Below are 24218 nucleotides of genomic sequence, written 5' to 3'. Positions count from 1 at the left end.
CCTCATTTAGGGTACTGTGCTTACTTTTTGGCGTTTTTCTACGAAACAAGTTGAAAAAACAATGAAAATACTTATTTTCTTAATGTTATTAATAATATTTTCCATACGTTTCAATGTTTTGGTACATAAGTTGCTCAAAAACAGTGGAAAAAAACGTTTCTGGTAATGTGTTGCTTTCCCATATAGGATGCTTTTTTGTTTCTTTTTTTTTTCGTTTTGTTATCTAACACGCTCATTAACAATCAAAGGACACTTTTCTTCATATCTCGTTTTCTTTCACCATATACAGTGCTTTGTTTGCATTTTGCAGTTTTGGTACCTGACAATGTGAAATACACTCAAAATACATGTTTTTGGAAATTCTTTTTTTTCCTATAGAGTGCTAATTATTGCCCTTTAGCGGTTTGTTACCTAAGAAGCAAAAAGAACACCTTTCTCGGAATATTTTTTTTCCATTTAACCAAATAGGGTACTTGGAATGTATTTTGACGTTTTTCACGTAACAGCCTCAAAACAATAAAAAAAACTTGTTTTTGGTAATGTTATTCTATTTCTCCATCAAGGGTGTTTTGCATGCGTTTTTAGCGTTCTGATACCTAAGTTGCTCAAAAATACTGAAAAGAGACATTTTTGTTAATGTTTTGTTTTCCATTACAGTGTGATTTCCATGCTTTTTCATCGTTTTAGAGCTAGAACACTCATAAACACTCAAAAGACACCTTTCTGGAAAACTCGTTTCCTTTTGCATGCTTTGCATGTGTACCTAACAATGAGAAATACACTCCAATTACAAGTTTTTGGTAATGTTAATATGTTTTCATTAAGATTTTTTTTTTTTTTTTTGCATCCGGCTTAGGTTTCTGGTATGTAATAAGCTCAAAAACACTTAAAAGACACGTTTTCCTTAGTGTTGTTTTGTTGTTCAAATCAAGTGATTTCCAAGCTTTATATCGGTTTAGTGTCTAAACACTCAAAAAACACGTTTCTGGAAACATCGTTTCATTTCCTCATAAAGGTTACTTTGCATGCATTTTTGCGTTTTCTACGTAACAAGCTCATAAACACTTAAAATACTTGTTTTTGGCAATTCTATTCTGTTTCTCCTTAAAGAGTGTTTTGCAAACGTATTAGCGTTTTGGTACGTAAGAAGCTCAAAAAGATTGAAAAGACATGTTTTTGATAATGTTTTTTATTCCCATATGGTGATCTTTCCATGCTTTTTAGCATTCTTATACCTAGCAGATTCATAAACATTCAAAAGACACGTTTCATTAAATTTAGTTTCGTTTGTTAGTTAGTGGGCTTCCATACTTTTTGGCGTTTTGGCACCTAACAATATGAAAAAAAACAAACACTTAAAATACACGTTTTTTTTGGTAATGTTGTTATGTTTATCCATACAGAGTGCTATTCATGCGTTTTCACATTTTGCTACCCAAGAAGTTCAAATTTACTAATAATACACGTTTCTCGTAATGTCTTTTTCTTTCTTCATATAGAATACATTATGGCGTTTTTCTACCTAACAAGCTCAAAAACTCTCAAACGATTTCTTTGTGGTGATATTTTTCTGTTTTTCCATAAAGGGTGTTTTTCATGCATTTTACCTTCTTGGTACGTAAGAAGCTGAAAAAAAAAAAAAAACTCAAAAGACATGTTTTTGGCAAAATAGTTTTTTTTTTTATTTCCTTGTATATGTGTATATGAACTTGTTAACCACAAAACAATACAAAGCATGAAAACTTCACTATACTGCAAAAGCAAAACAACATTCCCCAAAAAACGTATTTTGGGGGGTATTTTTCAGCTACTTACGTACAAAAACGATAAAATGCTTGCAAAAATCCCTTCATGGAAAAAACAAATAACCTTACTAGAAACTAGTATTTCATTTTATTCCTTAATCTTGTCACGTACAAAAGCGCCAAAATGCATGCAAAGTACACTATATATAGATACGAAAGTGCATTACGAGAAACGTGCAGTATGAGTGTTTTCAACTTATTAGGTACCAAAACGCTAAAGCGAATGAATAGCACTCTATATGGAGAAACAAAAACGTTAAAATGCATGCAAAGCATCATATATGAGGGAAAATACGACACTTCTAGAAACGTGTCTTTTCAGTGTTTGTAAGCGTATTAGGTACGAAAACGATAAAAAGCAAGAAAAGAACCATACATGGGAAAACAAAACATTACAAAAAAGTCTTTTCATTGTTTTGAGATACTTACATACTAAAACGCAAAGGCGCATGCAAAACACCTTTTATGGAGAATCGGGAAAACGTGTATTTTTAATGTTTTAAGCTAATTACGTAAAAAAATTTCAAAATTCATGTAAAGTTCCCAATATGAGGAAACGAAAAGACATTACGAGAAACGTGTATTTTGTTTGTTTTCACAATGTTATGTACCAAAACGTCAAAATTCATGCAAAGTGCAATCTATGGGAGAAACGAAAGGAAATTTTTCAGAAACGTGAATATTGAGTGTTTATGAGCGTGTTAGGCACCAAACTCTCAAAAAATAAAAATGGAAAGCATCCTATATGGGAATACAAAACAAAATTACCAAAAAAATATTATTTTTTTTAGTGTTTTTGAGCTACTTTTATATCAAAACGCTTGAACAAACGCAAAACACGCTTTATGGAGAAACAAAATAACTAAACAAAAAAACTATATTTTCAGTGTTTTTGAGGTATGTAAGTAGAATAACGCCGAAATGTATGCAAAGTTCCCTATGCCGGGAAGCGAAGACATTTCGAGAAACGTGTATTATGAGAGCTTTTGAGCTTTTTAGGTACGAAACACAAAGGCACCTTAATAGTACTCTATATGGAGAAACAAAACAACACGAATGAAAATATATATTTTGAGTGGTTTTCATATTATTAGGTACCAAAACGCAAAAATACATGCAAAGACTTCTAAAAGACGACACAAAACGACATTACAAGAAACCTATCTTTTGAGAGTGTTTCTACGTGTTAGGCGCCAAAACACTAAGAAGTATGAAAAGAGCACTATGTTGGAAGGGAAAAAGAAATAACCAACAAAGTGACTTTTCACGTGTTTGGAATTTTTTAAATTCATAATGTACCAAAACGATAAAACATGCAAAAAACCCTTCATGCAGAAACAAAAACATTACCAAAAACGAGCATTTTGAGCGATTTTTCAGCTTATGTACAAAAGCGTCAAAATGCATATAAAGTACCCTATATAAGAAAACGAAAAGACATTAAAAGAAACCAGTATTATGAGTTTTTTTTTTTTTTTTAGCTTATTAGGTACCAAAACGATAAAACGCATGATTTGCATTCTGTATGGAGAAAACGTGTATTTTAAGTGTATTTAACTTTGTTAGGTATCAAAACGCCAAAATGCATGCAAAGCACCCGATATGGGGAAAATAAACGACATTTCCAGAAACATGTCTTTTGAGAGTTTATGATTGTGTTAGGCACAAAAAGCTCTTAAGAAGCATGGAAAGTACCGTAAATGGGAAAATATTGTGTTTTGAGCTACTTACGTATCAAACCGCTAAAACGGTTGCAAAACACACTTTATTGAGAAATTCAACAGCTTTACCAAAAACATGCATTTTGAGAGATTTTGAGCCTGTTACATACAAAAACGATAAAATATATGCAAATAACCCTAAAGGGGAAAAGAAAACATTAAAAGAAACGTATTGAGCTTCATAGGTACCAGAACACAAAAACGTATGAACAATACCCAATATGGGGAAACAGAACAAGATTAACCAAAACATGTGTTTTAAGGCCTTTTTCACGTTATTAGGTACCGCAACGCGAAAATGCATGCAAAGCATATTGTATGGGGAGAGGAAACATTTCCAGAAACATGTCCTTTCAGTGTTTATGAGCATGTTAGGTACCAAGAAGCTAAAAACTAAGGAAAGCACCCTATAGGAGAAAACAAAAGAATACAAAAACTTTTCTTTTCAGTGCTTATGAGCTACTTACATACAAAAACACTTAAACACATCCAAAACGCCTTTTTTTGGAAAAAAACTGAATAACATTACCAAAAAAAAAAAACTTATATATTCAATGTTTTGAGCTTGTTACCTCCCCCAAAAAAAGTAACCAGACATTATGAGAAACTTATATTAAGAGCGTTTTTGAGCTTCTCAGGTACCAAAACGCGAAAATGCATGAATAATACTCTCTTTGGAGAAACACAACAATATCAGATACCAAAACGCTAAAAAGCAACGAAAGCTCCCTATTTGGAAAAGCAAAACATTACCAAAAGCGTGTTTTTTGAGAGTTTTTACAGCTACTTACGTACCAAAACGGCAAAATGCATGCAAAGCACATTTTATGGAGAAACAGAATAACATTACCAGAAACGTGTATTTTGATTTTTTTTTTTAGCTTCTTACGTATAAAAAAAAGCAAAAATGCATGCAAAGTTTCCTTAATGGCGATACGAATAGAAATAAAAAAACACTTCATTTATCAGTGTTTTCAGATTCTTAGGTAGCAAAATGCATAAACGCATTATTATATATGAAGAAACAGAAGAACATTACCGAAAACGTATATTTTGAGTATTTTTTCACATTGTTACGTAACAAAACGCCAAAATGCATGGAAATCACCCAATATGAATAAAATAAAGGACATTACGAGAAAGATGTATTATTAGTGTTTTTGAGAGTCTTAGATACCGAACGCGAAAACTATTTAGTACCACTGTATATGGAGAAACAGAACATTACCAAAAACGTTTTTCACAATTTTATGTACCAAAACGTTAAAATGCCTCCGAAACGACATTTCCAGAAACATGTGTTTTGAATGTTGATGAACGTGTTAGGTACCAAAGTTATAAAAAGCATGGAAAGCTACCAATATGAAAGAATAAGAGAACCAAAAATTTATCTTTTCGGTATTTTCAGCTACTTACGTACCATAACGCTGAGATGTATGCAAAACACCCTTTATTACCATAAACAATTTTTTTTTTCTTTTTACATATAAAGAAACAAATGCATGCAAAATACTTTCCAAGGGGGAAACGAAAAGACATTAGAAGAAAAGACATTATGAGTGTTTTTTTTTTTTTTTTTCTTTGGTACCAAGACCTATTTGACACTATCAAGAGCACTTTATATGGAGAAAAGAACAAGATTACAAAAATGTCCTTTTAGAGTGTTTTTCACATTGTTAGGTACGAAAACACTCTATAAAGAGTGTTATTTGTGGGTTTTAGCTTTTTCATACTTAACGAACTTAAAAACACTCATAATACACATTTCTAGTAACGTCCTTTCATTTTCCAAACATACGGTTCTTTGCATGTATTTAGGCGTTTTTATAGGTAAAAACACTCAAAATACATGATTTGGTAATGTTATTCTGTTTCTCAATAAAGGGTGTTTTGCATGCGTTTTAGCGTTTTGGTATGTAAGAAGCTCACAAACACTTAAAGGCAGGTTCTTGGTAAAAGTTGGTTTTATTCCTAGTAATGTGATTGCCCTGCTTTTTAGTGCTTTATTGCCTATCACGCTCAAAAACAGTCAAAAGACACTTTTCTGGTAATGTTATTTTTTTCCCAAATAAAGCTAGTTTCGCATGGAATTTGGGGTTTTGGTAACTAAGAATGTGAAAAGCACTCAAAATACACGCATTTGGTAAGGTTGTTCTGTATTCTCAATTAAGTGTGTTATTCCTGAGTTTCAGCATTTTGGTATCTAAGAAACTTATTCATATACACCGAGTTTTTGCGTTTTTTGCCTTGTGGTTCTTGTGAAACTATAAAACACTCATTATACACGTTTCTCGTAATGTCCTTTTGTATCCGAATATAGAGTGCTTTCCATCTATTTTCGCGTTTTTTGTAGGTAAGAAGCTCAAAAACACTCAAAATATACCTTTTTGGTAATATTATTCCATTTCTTCATATTGGTTGGTTTGCATCCGTTTTAGCGTTTTTTCTACGTAAATCACTGAAAAGACACTTTTTCAGTAATTTCGTGATGGATTCCCACATTGAGTGACTTCCATATTATTTATCGTTTTGGTGCCCAGCATGCTGAAAAAAACCTCAAAAGACAGGTTTCTGGTAAGGTCGTTTAATTTTCCCATATAGGTGACTTTGCATGCACTTTAAGGTTTGGCACATAACAGTCCGAAAAAAAAACAAACTAAAATTAACTTTTTTTTATAATGTTCTTTTTTCACATAATTTCCCTGAATTTTGCCAGAATTTTGACATCTCGGTACCTATGAAGATGAATAACAAAAAAAGAAATCCTATTTTTTTATTGATTTATATTTTTTTCTTTATAAAGAGTGTTATTTGTGGGTTTTAGCTTTTTGGTACTTAAAGAACTTAAAACACTCATAATACACGTTTCTCGATATGTCCTTTCGTTTCCCAAACATAAGATTCTTTGCATATAGTTAAGCGTTTTTATAGGTAACATGATCAAAAACACTTAAAATACATGTTTTTGGTAATGTTCATCTGTTTTTCCATAAAGGGTGTTTTGCATGCGTTTTAGCGTTTAGGTATATAAGGAGCTCAAAAACACTTAAAGGCAAGTTCTTGGTAAAAGTCGTTTTTATTCCCATGTAATGTGATTGCCCTCCTTTTTAGTGCTTTATTGCCTAACACGCTCAGAAACACTCAAAAGACAATTTTCTAGTAATGTCATTTTTTTTCACCACATAAAGCTAGTTTTGCATGCAATTTGGGTTTTGGTAACTAAGAATGTGAAAAACACTCAAAATACACGCATTTCGTAAGGTTGTTCTGTATTCTCAATTAAGAGTGTTATTCTTGAGTTTCAGCATTTTCGTATTTAAGAAACTTATCCATATACACGAGTTTTTGCGTTTTTTGCCTTGTGGTTCTTGTGAAACTATAAAACACTCATTATACAAGTTTCTCGTAATGTCGTTTTGTATTTCAATATAGACTGCTTTCCATCTATTTTCGAGTTTTTTGTAGGTAAGAAGCTCAAAAACACTCAAAATATACCTTTTTTGGTAATGTTATTCTATTTATTCATATTCGTTGGTTTGCATCCGTTTTAGCGTTTTTCTACGTAAAACACTGAAAAGACACTTTTTCAATAATTTTGTGATGGATTCCCATATTGAGTGACTTCCATATTATTTATCGTTTTGGTGCCTAACATGTTGAAAAACACTCAAAAGGTTTCTGGTAAAGTCGTTTAATTTCCCCATATAGTTGGCTTTGCATGCACTTTAGGGTTTGGTACATAACTATCCGAAAAAAAAGCTAAAATTAACTTTATTGATAATGTTCTTTTTACACATAATTTCCCTGAATTTTGCCAGAATTTTGTCATCTCAGTACCTATGAAGAAGAAAAAAAAAAAAACTATTTTTTTGATTATTTATTTATTTTTATTTTTTTTTCTCTATAAAGAGGTTTTAGCTTTTTGGTACTTATGGAACTTAAAAACACTCATAATACACGTTTCTCGTAAAGTCCTTTCGTTTCCCAGACATAGGGTTTTTTGCATGTATTTAAGCGTTTTTTTTTTTTTTATGTAAGAAGGACACTGGTCAAGGGCAAAAGAAATCATTAAAAAAAAATGTCCACTGAAATGCCAGTCCCTTAAAAGGGTCAAGGCAGTGGTCAAAAATTGGTGAATAAGTGTCTTGAAACCTCCCTCTTGAAGGAATTCAAGTCATAGGAAGGTGGAAATACAGAAGCAGGCAGGGAGTTCCAGAGTTTACCAGAGAAAGGGATGAATGATTGAGAATACTGGTTAACTCTTGCGTTAGAGAGGTGGACAGAATACGGGTGAGAGAAAGAAGAAAGTCTTGTGCAGCGAGGCCGCGAAAGGAGGGGAGGCATGCAGTTAGCAAGATCAGAAGAGCAGTTAGCATGAAAATAGCGGTAAAAGACAGCTAGATATGCAACATTGCGGCGGTGAGAGAGAGGCTGAAGACAGTCAGTTAGAGGAGATGAGATGATGAGACGAAAAGCTTTTGATTCCACCCTGTCTAGAAGAGCAGTATGAGTGGAACCCCCCCAGACATGTGAAGCATACTCCATACATGGACGGATAAGGCCCTTGTACAGAGTTAGCAGCTGGGGGGGGTGAGAAAAACTGGCGGAGACGTCTCAGAACACCTAACTTCATAGAAGCTGTTTTAGCTAGAGATGAGATGTGAAGTTTCCAGTTCAGATTATAAGTAAAGGACAGACCGAGGATGTTCAGTGTAGAAGAGGGGGACAGTTGAGTGTTATTGAAGAAGAGGGGATAGTTGTCTGGAAGGTTGTGTCGAGTTGATAGATGGAGGAATTGAGTTTTTGAGGCATTGAACAATACCAAGTTTGCACTGCCCCAATCAGAAATTTTAGAAAGATCAGAAGTCAGGCGTTCTGTGGCTTCCCTGCGTGCTATGTTTACCTCCTGAAGGGTTGGACGTCTATGAAAAGACGTGGAGAAGTGCAGGGTGGTATCATCAGCGTAGGAGTGGATAGGACAAGAAGTTTGGTTTAGAAGATCATTAATCAATAATAAGAAGAGAGTTGGTGACAGGACAGAGGCCTGAGGAACACCACTGTTAATAGATTTAGGAAAAGAATAGTGACCGTCTACCACAGCAGCAATAGAACGGTCAGAAAGGAAACTTGAGATGAAATTACAGAGAGAAGGATAGAAACCGTAGGAGGGTAGTTTGGAAATCAAAGCTTTGTGCCAGACTCTATCAAAAGCTTTTGATATGTCCAAGGCAACAGCAAAAGTTTCACCAAAATCTCTAAAAGAGGATGACCAAGACTCAGTAAGGAAAGCCAGAAGATCACCAGTAGAGCGGCCTTGACGGAACCCATACTGGCGATCAGATAGAAGGTTGTGAAGTGATAGATGTTTAAGAATCTTCCTGTTGATGATAGACTCAAAAACTTTAGATAGGCAGGAAATTAAAGCAATAGGACGGTAGTTTGAAGGATTAGAACGGTCACCCTTTTTAGGAACAGGTTGAATGTAGGCAAACTTCCAGCAAGAAGGAAAGGTAGATGTTGACAGACAGAGCTGAAAGAGTTTGACTAGGCAAGGTGCAAGCACGGAGGCACAGTTTCGGAGAACAATAGGAGGGACCCCATCAGGTCCATAAGCCTTCCGAGGGTTTAGGCTAGCGAGGGCATGGAAAACATCATTGCGAAGAATTTTAATACGTGGCATGAAGTAGTCAGAGGGTGGAGGAGAGGAAGGAACAAGCCCAGAATCGTCCAAGGTAGAGTTTTTAGCAAAGGTTTGAGCAAAGAGTTCAGCTTTAGAAATAGATGTGATAGCAGTGGTGCCATCTGGTTGAAGTAGAGGAGGGAAAAAAGAAGAAGCAAAGTTATTGGAGATATTTTTGGCTAGATGCCAGAAATCACGAGGGGAGTTAGATCTTGAAAGGTTTTGACATTTTCTGTTAATGAAGGAGTTTTTGGCTAGTTGGAGAACAGACTTGGCATGGTTCCGGGCAGAAATATAAAGTGCATGAGATTCTGGTGATGGAAGGCTTAAGTACCTTTTGTGGGCCACCTCTCTATCATGTATAGCACGAGAACAAGCTGTGTTAAACCAAGGTTTAGAAGGTTTACGATGAGAAAAAGAGTGAGGAATGTACGCCTCCATGCCAGACACTATCACCTCTGTTATGCGCTCAGCACACAAAGACGGGTCTCTGACACGGAAGCAGTAGTCATTCCAAGGAAAATCAGCAAAATACCTCCTCAGGTCCCCCCAACTGGCAGAGGCAAAACGCCAGAGGCACCTTCGCTTAGGGGGATCCTTAGGAGGGATTGGAGTGATAGGACAAGATAAAGATATGAGATTTTGATCGGAGGAGCCCAACGGAGAAGAAAGGGTGACAGCATAAGCAGAAGGATTAGAGGTCAGGAAAAGGTCAAGAATGTTGGGCGTATCTCCAAGACGGTCAGGAATGCGAGTAGGGTGTTGCAACAATTGCTCTAGGTCATGGAGGATAGCAAAGTTGTAGGCTAGTTCACCAGGATGGTCAGTGAAGGGAGAGGAAAGCCAAAGCTGGTGGTGAACATTGAAATCTCCAAGAATGGAGATCTCTGCAAAAGGGAAGAGGGTCAGAATGTGCTCCACTTTGGAAGTTAAGTAGTCAATAATTTCTTATAGTCAGAGGAGTTAGGAGAGAGGTATACAGCACAGATAAATTTAGTATGAGAGTGACTCTGTAGTCGTAGCCAGATGGTGGAAAACTCGGAAGATTCAAGAGCGTGGGCACGAGATCAGGTTAGGTCATTGCGCTCATAAACGCAGCATCCAGCTTTGGATCGAAAATGAGGATAGAGAAAGTAGGAGGGAACAGAAAAGGGGCTACTGTCAGTTGCCTCAGACACCTGAGTTTCAGTGAGGAAAGGAAGATGAGGTTTAGAAGAGGAGAGGTGGTGTTCTACAGATTGAAAATTAGATCTTAGACCGCGAATGTTGCAGAAGTTAATGAAGAAAAAGTTGAGGGGGGTGTCAAGACATTTAGGGTCGTCGACAGAAAGGGAGTCCGACCTGGGGACATTTATGGTCCCCTCCCCAGATGGGGACTCCGAGGCTGGTGTAGGAGTCACCATGATGATTTTAAAATTTTTGAGTGAAGGGTGTGTGTGTTATTAGGTGCTTGTAGTTTTGTGTGGAGGAAGAGAGTTGTCTTTAGAGGGCAGGCTGTGACTGCCCCCTTGTGTTGTGAGACACAAAGGGAAACGTTCAGTGAGGTCACAGCTGGGTTTAATGATAAGTTCACAGCATCCCCTAAACAGTGCTTTAGACCTCACTGGGAGTAATTATCGTTTCGGCAGGTGTCTACTGCCTCCTCCAGAGGTAACATCATAAAAAACACTCAAAATACATGTTTTTGGTAATGTTAATCTGTTTTTCAATAAAGGGTGTTTTGCATGCGTTTTAGCGTTTTGGTATATAAGGAGCTCAAAAACACTTAAAGGCAAGTTCTTGGTAAAAGTTTTTTTTTTTTTTCCCATGTAATGTGATTGCCCTCCTTTTTAGTACTTTATTGTCTAACTCTCTCAAAAACCCTCAAAAGACACTTTTATGTTAATGTTATTTTTTTTTCCCACGTAAAGGTAGTTTCGCATGCAATTTGGGGTTCTAGTAACTAAGAATGTGAAAAACACTCAAAATACATGCATTTAGTAAGGTTATTCTGTTTCTTAATTAAGAGTGTTATTAAGAAGTTTCAGCATTTTGGTATCTAAGAAACTTCTCCATATACACTAGTTTTTGCGTTTTTTGCCTCGTGGTTATTGTGAAACTACAAAACACTAATTATACACGTTTCTCGTAATGTCTTTTTTGTTTCCCAATATAGAGTGCTTTGCATCCATTTTCGCGTTTTTTTTTGTTTTGTTCGTTACAAGCTCAAAACACTTAAAATATACATTTTTGGTAATATTATTCTATTTCTTCATATTGGTTGGTTTGCATCCGTTTTAGCGTTTTTCTACGTAAAACACTGAAGACACGTTTTCAGTAATTTTGTTTTGGATTCCCATATAGAGTGACTTCCATATTATTTATCTTTTTGGTGCCTAACATGCTGAAAAACACTCAAAAGACAGTTTTCTTGTAAAATCGTTTAATTTCCTCATATAGATGGCTTTGGATGCACTTTAGGTTTGGTACATAACAGTCCGAAAAAAAAAACTAAAATTAAGTTTTTCGATAATGTTCTTTTATCCACATAATTTCCTTGAATTTTAACAGAATTTTGGCATCTTGGTACCTATGAAGATGAATAACAAAAAAAAAAAAAAATTATTATTTTCATTTATTTGATTTATTTTTATTTATTTATTTATTTATTTTTTGGTTTCTTTATAAAGAGTGTTATTTGTGGGTTTTAGCTTTCTGGTATTTAAGTAACTTAAAAACACTTATAATACAAGTTTCTCGTAATGTCCTTTCGTTTCCCAAACATAGGGTTCTTTCCATGTATTTAACTGTTTTTATAGGTAATATGATAAAAAACACTCAAAAATACATGTTTTTGGTAATGTTATTGTGTTTCTCCATAAAGTGTGTTTTGCATTCGTTTTAGCGTTTTGGTATGTAAGAAGCTCAAAAATATTTAACGGCAAGTTCTTGGTAAAAGTTTGTTTTATTCACATGTAATGTGATTGCCCTTTATTGCCTAACACGCTCAAAAACACTCAAAAGACAATTTTCTGGTAATATAATTTTTTCCCCACATTAACATAGTTTCGCATGCAATTTCGGGTTTTGGTAACTAAGAATGTAAAAAAACACTCAAAATACACGCATTTCGTAAGGTTATTCTGTATCGTAATCAAGAGTGTTATTCATGAGTTTCAGCATTTTGGTACCTAAGAAACTTTTGCCTTGTGGTTCTTGTGAAACTATAAAACACTCATTATACACGTTTCTCGTAGTGTCCTTTTGTTTCCTAATATAGAGTGCTTTGCATCCATTTTCGCGTTTTTTTTGTAGGTAACAGGCTCAAAAACACTAAAAATATACCTTTTTGGCAATGTTATTCTATTTCTTCATATTGGTTTGTTTGCATCCGTTTTAGCGCTTTTCTACGTAAAACACTGAAAAGACAAGTTTTCAGTAATTTTGTTTTGGATTCCCATATAGAGTGACTTCCATGTTATTTATTGTTTTGGTGCCTAACATGCTGAAAAACACTCAAAAGACAGGTTTCTGGTAAAGTCGTTTAATTTCCCCAAAGAGGTGGCTTTGCATGCAATTTAGGTTTTGGTACATAACTGTTCGAAAAAAGCTAAAATTAACTTTTTTGATAATGTTCTCTTTTCCACATAATTTTCCTGAATTCTTCCAGAATTTTGGCATCTCGGTACCTATGAAGAAGAATAAGAAAAAAAAATACCTTTTTTATTGTTTCTCTATAAAGAGTGTTATTTGTGGATTTTTAGCTTTTTGGTGCTTAAGGAACTTAATAACATTCATAATACACGTTTCTCGTAATGTCCTTTCGTTTCCCAAACATAGTGTTCTTTACATGTATTTAAGCGTTTTTATAGGTAACATGATGTAAAACACTCAAAATACATGTTTTTGGTAATGTTATTGTTTCTTCATAAAGGGTGTTTTGCATGCGTTTTAGCGTTTTGGTATGTAAGGAGCTCAAAAACACTTAAACGCAAGTTCTTGGAAAAAGTTGGTTTTATTCCCATGTAATGTGATTACCCTGCGTTTTAGTGCTTTATTGCCTAACACGCTCAAAAACACTCAAAAGACACTTTTCTGGAAATGTCTTTTTTTTTTTTTTTCCACATAAACCTAGTTTCGCATGGAATTTGGGGTTTTGGTAGCCAAGAATGTGAAAAACACTCAAAATACACGCATTTGGTAGGGTTGTTCTGTTTCTCAATAAAGAGTGTTATTCATGAGTTTCAGCGTTTTGGTATCTAAGAATCTCAAAAACACTAATAATGCACGTTTCTTGTAATGTCCCTTTTTTTCCTCATTTAGGGTGCTTTCAATGCATTTTGGCTTTTTTTCACGGAATAGCTAAAAAACACTGAAAATACACGCTTTTGGTAATAAGAACATAAGAACATAATAAATAAGTAAATATGCAAGAAGGCATCAGGCCTACACTTGTATGAAATATGCCTACCTATTTCCACCTATCATATCCATCCATAAATGTGTAATTTTCTCTTACAGTTTCCAAATGCCTCAGCACTAACAGCTTGATTACTACGTCCGTTCCAATCATCTACTACTGTATTTGAGAACCAATTCCTTCCTGTCTCTTTTTTGAACATCAAGTTTTCATGCTTAAGCCTGAAAACTTGAGGTTCCATTTTTCTTGTTCGATCATGGTTACTGATTCTAAGAATTTTTCTTATGTTCCCCTTGGTATAACCCATATACCACTTAAAGACTTCTCTCATGTCCACTCTTAACCTACGTCTCTCTAAAGAATATAAATTTAACAGCTTGAATCTCGCTTCGTAAGGAATACTCCTCATCCCCTGTATCCTTTTAGTCATTCTCCTTTGTCCTGATTCTAATAGACCTTTATCCTTCCTGTGATGTGGTGACCAGAATTGGACAGCGTAGTCTAGATGAAGACTGACCACCGCCAAATGTAACTTTAATATTTCTTCGGGAGTTTTACTTTTAGCACTCCTGAAATTAATCATAATACACTATTTGCTTTGTTTCTGGCCTCTTTGCATTGCTTTCTCAGACGGAGTTCAGAGCTAACTTTAAATCTCAAATCTTTTTCTTACCCTGAACCTACCAGAACTTGGTTGTTCATTGTGTAACTACTGTGTGGGTTTCTTCTACTTACGCTAAGAGCTTTGCATTTCTTGATATAAAACTGCATTTGCCATCTGTCTGTCCATTCGTTCATCCTATCCAAATCTGCCTGCAAGGCGATGGTATGCGATTTTGACCTAATTAATGTACATATTCTCGTGTCATCCGCAAATTTAAAATTTTTTTAGCTTTCCTTGTTAAACTCCTGACTTTTCTAATTCATTATATTATGGCCTTAAAACCACTTCCCCTGTCTTTAATCTCATTTATACTTCTCTTTCGCCCTATGTAGTGTTTTAACCTCAGTCATCCATTAAGAACTATTCTTCTGCGATCTTATTCTTCTGTAAGGGATGTTCCCTAACTGTCCTGAATGTAATTTATCAACGAAATATTTATTTCGCTTCTCCATAAAGGGTGTTTTGCTTGGGTTTTAGCGTTTCTGTACATAAGAACCTATAAAACACGTTTTTAGTAATGTTGTTTTGTATTCCTTTATAGAGCGCTTTCCATGCTTTTTTTAGCGTTCTGGTGTCTAACACGTTCAAAAACACTGAAAAGACACGTTGATGATAATGTCGTTTTGTTTCCCGATAAAGGGGGCTTCCAATGCATTTTGTCTTTTGGTACTTAACAATATGAAAAAAAAGTTTAAGTAAAAGTTTTCGGTAGAGTTGTTTTTCCATATAAAGTGCTAATCATGTGTTTTTCAGTCTGGGTACCTAAAAAGCACAAAATCTCTCATAATACACTTTTCTCGTAATGTCCTTTCTTTTCTCCATGTAGGATGCTTTGCGTGTAATTTGTAATTTTTGTACTTAACAAGCACAAAAACAATCAAAATACAAGTTTTTGGTAATGTTAATCTGTTTCTCCGTAAAGGTTGTTTTGCATGCGTTTCAGCGATTTCGGACGTAAGAGGGTCAAAAACACTCTAAAGACACTTTCTTGGTAATGTTATTTTATATTGCCAAATAGGGTGCTTTCAGTGCTTTTTAGCATTTTGATTCCTAACACTCAAGTAAGCACTCAAAAGACACGTTTCCTGTAATATAGTTTTGCTTCTTCATATAGGGATCTGCATGCATTATGATGTCTTGCTACATAATATGAAAAACTGTAAAAATGAAGGTTTCAGGTAATGTTGTTCTTTTTCTGTATATAGGGTGCTATTCATGCGTTTTAGCGTTTTGGTACTTAGGAAGCTCAAAAACACTAATAAAACTTGTTTCTCCTAATGTCTTTCTATTTCCCCATATAGGATGCTTCGTATGTATTTTGACGTTTTGGTACATAACAAGGTAAAAAAAAAAATAAATAAAAATAAAAACACGTTTTTAGTGATGTTCTGTTTCTCTATTAAGAGATGTAGGATATATTCAATTTTCATTCAAGCGGTTTAGTGTTTGGTATCTAAGAGACTCAAAATACTGACAATGCACGTTTCTCTTAATGTTCTATCGTTTCCCCATACAGGGTGCTTTACATGCATTTTTAATATGATGTACGTAACAGATTCAAAAAGACTCAAAATACGTTTTTGGTAAGGTTTTTCTATTTGGTAAGGTTATTCGTGTTTGTTGCACGTGTTTTAGCGTTTTGGTACGTAAAAAGTTTAAAACAGTTAAAAGACATGCTTATTATTTTGCATTTCTATATAAGGTGCTTTCCAAAATGCATGCAAAACACTTTATATGAAGAAACAAAACGACATTAGCAGATACGTGCTTTTTCAAAGTTTTCAGCCACCAAAATTCGAAAATGTAAGGATTAAAAAAAAAATTACCAAAAACGTGCTTTTTTATTGTTTTTTGAGCTTTTTACGTATGAAAACGCTAAAAAGCATGCCAACTCTATTTATAAGAAAATAATTATAAAATAAATAACATTACGAAAAAACTGTATTTTTAATGTTTTTGGTGGTAACAAAATGCATGCAAATTTCCCTATATGGGAAACTAAGTGATATTAGAAAAATCTGTATTATGAGTGTTTCTGAGCCTCTTACGTACCAGAACGCTAAAACGCATCTTTGGCACTTTAAATGGAGAAACAGAACAAAATTACCAAAAAAAGACTATTACATTTTACATTGTTAACAAAACGCCAAAATGGATCCAAAGCACCTTATATGGGTAAATACAAGGACATCAGGAGAAACGCCTTTTATGAGTAAATTTGAGCTTCTTAGTTAACAAATCTCAAAAATTCGTGAAGAGCAATATTTATTAAAAAAAATAAATATAAACGTTTATTTTTATTTATTTTTTTTTTTTTTGGGGGGGTACCAAAACGCGAAAATGCACGCAAGGAACTATATATGTGAAAGGAAATGACATTACTAGAAACGTGTCTTTTGAGTGTTTTTGAGCGTGTTAGGCACCAAACGCAAAAAAAAAAAAAAAAAAAAAAATTAAATCACCATATATAGGAACAGAAAACATCATTATCAAAAGCGTGTCTTTTGACTGTTTTAAGCTTCTTACATATCAAAACGCTGAAATGGATTCAAAACACCCTTTATGGAGAAACCAAATAATATTACCAAAAATGTGAAGTTCGAGTGTTTTTCAGCTTGTTAGGTAGAGAAACGACAACAATATTACAAAACAAAACGGTATTACCAGAAACGTGTATTATGAATATTATTGACCTTCCTAGGAAACAAAAAGCAAACACGCGTGAATAGCACTGTATGTGTAGAAACACCAAAAAGGTGTGTTTTCAGTGTTTTCACTTTGTTAGTACGAAAACTTGAAAATACATGAAACGCAGTTTATATGAGGAAATTAATCAACATTGTGTCTTTACAGTGTTTTCAACGTTTTAGGAACCAAAAATCTAAAAAGCATGGAAAGCACACTATATTGAAAAAAAAAAATACTAAAAACGTCTTTTTTTATTGATTTATCTATGCAAAGCATCCTTTATGGAGAAACATAATAACATTATCAAAAACGTGTGAATTCTGTTTTCAGCTTCCTAAGTAGAAAACACCAAAATGCATACAAAGTACCCTTTATGGGAAACGAAATGACATTACAAGAAATGTGTATTACAAGTGTTTCTGAACTTAAGTATAACTGTAAATGTTAAAACGCGTCAAGAGCACTTCCTATGAAGAAACAGAACAACATTCCCAAAAACGTCTATTTTGAGTGTTTTTTACAATATTACGTACCAAAACGCCAAAATGCATGCAAAGCACCATTTACAAGAAAACGAAAAGATATGACGTGAAACGTGCCTGGTGTTTTAGTCTTTTTAAGTACCGAAACTTTAAAATGCCTTCATAGCAGTCTATATAGAGTAACAAAACAACGTTACCAAAAACACTTCTTTTGAGTGTTTTTTTCACATTGTTATGTACCAAAAAGTATGAAAACACTCTATATGGGGAAACGAAACGACATTGCCAAAAACATGTCTTTTGAGTATTTTTGAGCCAGTTAAGGCAACAAAACGCTAAAATGCATTGAAAGCACTCTATATTGCAATACAATACACATTAGAAAAAGCGTACCTTTTGAGTGTTTTTCATCTTACGTACCAAGACGTTAAAACTTATGCAAAACATTCTTTGTGTAGAATAACATTACAAAAAATGTGTTTTTTGGGTGCTTTTAAGCTTGTTAGCTACAGAAACGGGAAAATGTATGCAAAGTACTTCATATGGTGAAACAAAACTTTATTAACTTAAAGGTGCATTTCATGTGTTTTTGATCTTCTTATGTAACATAAATCCTAAAACGCGTGAATAGCACTCCATATGTAGAAACTGAATAATATTACCAAAAAAGTGTTTCGATTATTTCTCACAGTGTTAGGTACCAAAACGCCAAAATATTTATAAAGAACTTTATATGGGAGACGAATACACACATACACACACACACACACACACACACACACACACACACACACACACACACACACACACACACACATATATATATATATATATATATATATATATATATATATATATATATATATATATATATATATATATATATATATATATATATATATATATATATATATATATATATATATATATATATATATATATATATATATATATATATATATAACTCACTATATTGGAAACGAAAACATTACGAAAAATGTTTTGTTTTCAACTTATTACGTACCAAAGCGTTAAAAGGCAAGCCGTTCATGAAAAAAAAACACAATAATATCATCAAAAGTGTGTATTTTCAATGTTTTGAGCTTGTAATGTAGAAAAATACCAAAATTCATGAAAGTACCCTATTTCGGAAATGATACCATATTACAAGAAACAGGTATTATAAGTGTTCCTGAGCTTCTTAAGTACCAAACAATAAAATGCGTTAATAGCACTTTATATGGAGAAAAAGAATAACGTTACCAAAAAACTCTTTCTTTTAAATGCTATTTCCATTGTTATGTAACAAAACGCAAAAATGCATGCAAAGAATTTTATATGAGGAAAAGAAATGACAAGACCAGAAACATGTAGTTTGAGTGTTTTTGATTGTGTTTGGCACGAAGACGTTACAAAGCATGAAAAGCAATTTATATGAGAATACAAAATAATATTACCAAAAACGTGTCTTTGGAGTGTTTATGAGTTTTTTACGTACCAAAATGATAAAACGCATACAAAACTTCTTTTTTTTTATTGAGGTAAAGAATAACATTGCCAAAAATGCTTATTTTAGATATTTCTTTTTATATTGTTATGAACAGAAAAAAATAAAGATGCCTGCAAAGTACCCTATATTATGAAACAAAACGATATTATCAGAAACGTGTATTGAATGTTTTTTTTTTTATACTAAGATGCTAAAACGTGTGAATAACATTCAATATTAGGGAATATAAATACATTAAGAAAAACGTGTTTTTTACATTGTTAGGTACCAGAATAACAAAATGCATGCAGAGGACTCTAAATGGTGTAACGAAATGCCATTACCAGACACTTGACTTTTGAGTGCCTTTGGGAGTGTTAAATACCGAAACTCTAAAAAAAAAAAAAAAAAAACATGGAAAGTATCATATATGGGAATACAAATCAACATTACCAAAAACTTGTCTTTTGTATGTTTTAAAGCTTCCATACCAACACGCTCAAACGCGTGGAAAACACCCTTCATGGATGGAGTATTTGTTTTTTAACTTCTTATGTACATAAAAGCCAAAATGCAAGCAAAGTACCCCATAATGAGTAAGGAAACGATATTAACAGGAACGTGTTTGTGAGCTTCTTAGGTACCAAAACACTAAAACGCTTGAAAAGTATTCTATATGAAAAAAACTTAACATTACCAAAAAGGTGTGTTTTGTTAGGTACCAAAACGGTAAAATGCTTACAAAAAAAGTTATTTAAAGAAACAGAACAACATTATGATGAACGTGTTTTTTTTTTTTAAGGTAACAAAGCACTAAAATGCTTTTGATGATCTCTATATAGGGAAACAGAAAGACATTACAAGGAATATGTATTATAAGTGCTTTTGAGCTTGTTCAGTATCAAAGCTCTAAAACGCATGAATAGCACTTTATATGGAGAAATATAACATCACCAAAAACGTTTATTCATTTATTTATTTTCACATTGTTAGGCACCGAAACAATAAAATGTCCCCAAAGCACTCTATATCGTGAAACGAAATGACATTACCAGAAATGTGTCTTTTGAGTGTTTTTTTGAGCTTGTTAGAGAAAGAGAAAAACATTACCAAAATCGTGTAATTTGAATGATTTTCACATTGTTAGGCAGCAAAAACACCATAATGCTTGCTCGCTATACGAGAAAATTAAACAATGTAAGAAATGTGTTTTTGTGTTTTTCAGCGTGTTAGGCACGAAAACGCTAAATAGCATGGAAAGCACCTTATATAGAAATACAAAATAACGTTACTAAAAGCATGTCTTTTAAGTGTTTTAAACTTTTTACGTTCCAAAACGCTACAACACGTGCAACAAACACGAATAACCTTACCAAACAGAAGAACCTTACCAAAAACGTGTATGTATGCAAAACAACCTTTACGGAGAAACAGAATAACATTACCAAAAACTTTTATTTTGATTTTTTTGTGCTTGTTAAGTATAAAAAAGCCAAAATACACGCAAAGCATCCTACATGGAGAAAAGAAAGGACATTACGAGAAAAGTGTATTATGAGAGATTTTTAGCTTTTTAGGTACTAAGACGCAAAAACACGTGATTAGCACTTTATATGGAAAAGCAACTCTACCGAAAACTCTTACTTAAACTTTTTTCATATTGTTAAGTACCAAAAGACAAAATGCATTGGAAGCCCCCTTTATCGGGAAACAAAACGATATTATCATCAACGTGTCTTTTGAGTGTTTTTAATCGTGTTAGATACCAAAACTCTAAAAAGCATGGAAAGCGCTCTATAAAGGAATACAAAACAACATTACTAAAAACATGTTTTATAGGTTCTTATGTATAGAAACGCTAAAACCCAAGCAAAACACCTTTTATGGAGAAGCGAAATAAATATTTCGTTGATAAATTACATTCAGGACAGTTAGGGAACATCCCTTACAGAAGAATAAGATCGCAGAAGAATGATCCTAAATGGATGACTGAGGATAAAACACTACATAGGGCGAAAGAGAAGTATATATGAGATTAAAGACAGAGAAAGTGGTTTTAAGGCCATAATATAATGAATTAGTTAGAAAAGTCAGGAGTTTAACAAGGAAAGCTAAAAATAGTTATGAATTAAAGGTAGCCAGCCAAGCGAAGATGGACCCCAAGGGATTTTATCAGGCATATAAGACGAAGAATAGAGAAACAATAGTTCCTTTAAGACGGAAGAATGGGACCTGCTTAGTTGTTGGGAGGAGATTAGTAAAATTGTGAACGAGTATTTTTTAACTGTCTTTGCCCAGGAAAACATTTGCCGAATAGTGATAAGATATTTAGAGTTGAAGAGAATGAGAAGGTGACAGATATTACCATAACTAAAGAGATAGTGGAACAGGAGATAGATAAGCTGAAAAGTTCAAGTCACCAGGACCAGATGAAATATATTCCAGAGTATTTAAGGAATGGAAAAAAGGTTATAAGTAATCTGTTAGTTTCTGTCCTTAGGAAATCACTTTAGTCATATGAGGTATCGGTAATGTGGAGGCAGGTGAATATAGAAAGGAGATAAAAATTTAACGTCTAATTATAGACCTGTCAGCTTAACTTCTGTTGAATGTAAAATAATGGAGTCATTCGAAGAACATTTAAGAGCATTTAGACAAACATAATTTGATAAATCAGTCACAGCATGGCTTCACGAAGTGGGAGTCTTACCTGACAAACTTGGTAAGTTTATACAGTAAGGTTTACAAGGCGGCAGATAATGGTGATAGTATGGCATCCTATATCAGGACTTTAGTAAAGCGTTTGACAAGGTACCCTATCAGAGGCTACTGAGAAAAGTTAGGGCGCACGAGAGAGATGAGAAGGTGTTTAGATTGGATAAAGTCATGGCTAAGCGGCAGGCGACAGAGTGTTGTAATAAACGGCTCGAAATCCGGGTGGGGTCAAGTAATTAAAGCCAAAGGGATCAGTATTAGCACCGATGTTGTTTGTAATATATGTCAATGACTTGGATAGTGGAATTAGTAGTGTTGTTAGTAAATTTGCGGATGACACGAGAATATGTAGATTAATTAGGTCAGAATCGCATACCATCACCTTGCAGGCAGATTTGGATATGATGAACGAATGGACAGACAGATGGCAAATGCAGTTTAATATCAACAAATGCAAAGCACTTAGCGTAAGTAGAAGAAACTCACACAGTAGTTACACAATGAACAACGAAGTTCTGATAGGTTCAGGGTAATAAAAAGATTTGGGAGTTAAAAGTTAGCTCTGAACTCCGTCTAAGAAAGCAATGAAAAGAGGCCAGAAACAAAGCAAATAGTGTATTATGATTCATTTTCAGGAGTGCTAAAAGTAGAACTCCCTAAGTAATATTAAAGTTACATTTGGCGCTAGTCAGACCTACGCTGGCCAATTCTGGTCACCACATCACAGGAAGGATAAAGGTCTATTAGAATCAGGACAAAGGAGAATGACTAAAAGGATACAGGGGGTGAGGAGTATTCCTTACGAAGCGAGATTCAAGCTGTTAAATTTACATTCTTTAAAGAGACGTAGGTTAAGAGTGGACCTGATAGAAGTCTTTAAGTGGTATATGGGTTATAACAAGGGGAACATAAGGGAAATTCTTAGAATCAGTAACCATGATAGGACAAGAAAAACGGGTTCAAGCCTGAAAACTTGATGTTCAAAAAGGAGACAGGAAGGAATTGGTTCTCAAATACAGTAGTAGATGATTGGAACGGACGTAGTAATCAAGCTGTTAGTGCTGAGGCATTTGGGAACTGTAAGAGAAAATTACACATTTATGGATTGGGATGATAGGTGGAAATAGGTAGGCATATTTCATACAAGTACTGCCACGTGTAGGCCTGATGCCTTCTTACAGATTTACTTATTTCTTATGTTCTTGTATTCTTATTATCAAAAGCGTGTATTTTTAGTGTTTTTCCGCTATTACGTGAAAAAAAAAGCCAAAATGCATGCAAAGCACCTTATATGAGGAAAAGAAGGGACATTACGGGAAACGTGCATTATGAGTGTTTTTGAGATTCTTAGATACCAAAACGATGAAACTCATGAATAACACTCTTAATTGAGAAACAGAACAACCTTACCAAATGCGTGTATTTTGAGTGTTTTTCACATTCTTAGTTACCAAAACTGCATGCGAAATTAGCTTTATGTGGGAAAAAACTGACATATCCAGGAAAGTGTCTTTTGAGTGATTTTGAGCGCGTTAGGCAATAAAGCACTAAAAAGCAGGGCAATCACATTACATGGGAATAAAACCAACTTTTACCAAGAACTTGCCTTTAAGTGTTTTTGAGCTCCGTACAAACCAAAACGCTGAAACGCATGCAAAACACCCTTTATGGAGAAACAGAATAACATTACCCAAAACATGTATTTTGAGTGTTTTTGAGCATGTTACCTATAAAAACGTTTAAATACATGCAAAGAACCCTATGTTAGGGAAATGAAAGGACATTACGAGAAACTTGTATTATGAGTGTTTTTAAGTTCCTCAAGTACCAAAATGCTAAAACCCACAAATAACACTCTTTATAGAGAAAAAAAAATTTAGTAATTTATTTTTTTTTTCGTATTATTCATCTTCATAGGTACCGAGATGCCAAATTTCTGGTAAAATTCAGGAAAATTGTGGTAAAAAAATATTAAAAAGTTAATTTTAGCTTTTTTTCAGACTGTTATGTACCAAATTCCTAAAGTGCATGCAAAGCCACCTATATGGGGAAATTAAACGACTTTACCAGAAACCTGTCTTTTGAGTATTTTTTCAGCATGTTAGGCACCAAAACAATAAATACGAGTAGTATGGAAGTCACTCTCTATGGGAATCCAAAAACAAAATTACTGGGAACGTAACTTTTCAGTGTTTTACGTAGAAAAACGCTAAAACGGATGCAAACCAAGCAATATGAAGAAATAGAATAACATTACCAAAAAGGTATATTTTGAGTGTTTTTGAACTTGTTACCTACAAAAAACGCGAAAATGGATGCAAAGCACTCTATATTGGGAAACAAAAGGACATTACGAGAAACGTGTATAATGAGTGTTTTATAGTTTCCTAAGAACCACAAGGCAAAAAACACAAAAAACTCGTATATATGGAGAAACAGAAAAAAAAAACCTTGCCAAATAACGTGTAATTTGAATATTTTCACATTTTTATGTAGCAAAACGCTTAAATGCATGCAAAGTTATATAATGAAAGGGAAGACCATTACAAAAAAAAACGTGTATTATGAGTATTTT

Source organism: Scylla paramamosain, chromosome 46, assembly GCF_035594125.1.
Source record: "Scylla paramamosain isolate STU-SP2022 chromosome 46, ASM3559412v1, whole genome shotgun sequence".
In the NCBI taxonomy this organism is placed as follows: Eukaryota; Metazoa; Arthropoda; class Malacostraca; order Decapoda; family Portunidae; genus Scylla; species Scylla paramamosain.
Note: the sequence above shows the minus strand (reverse complement) of the source record.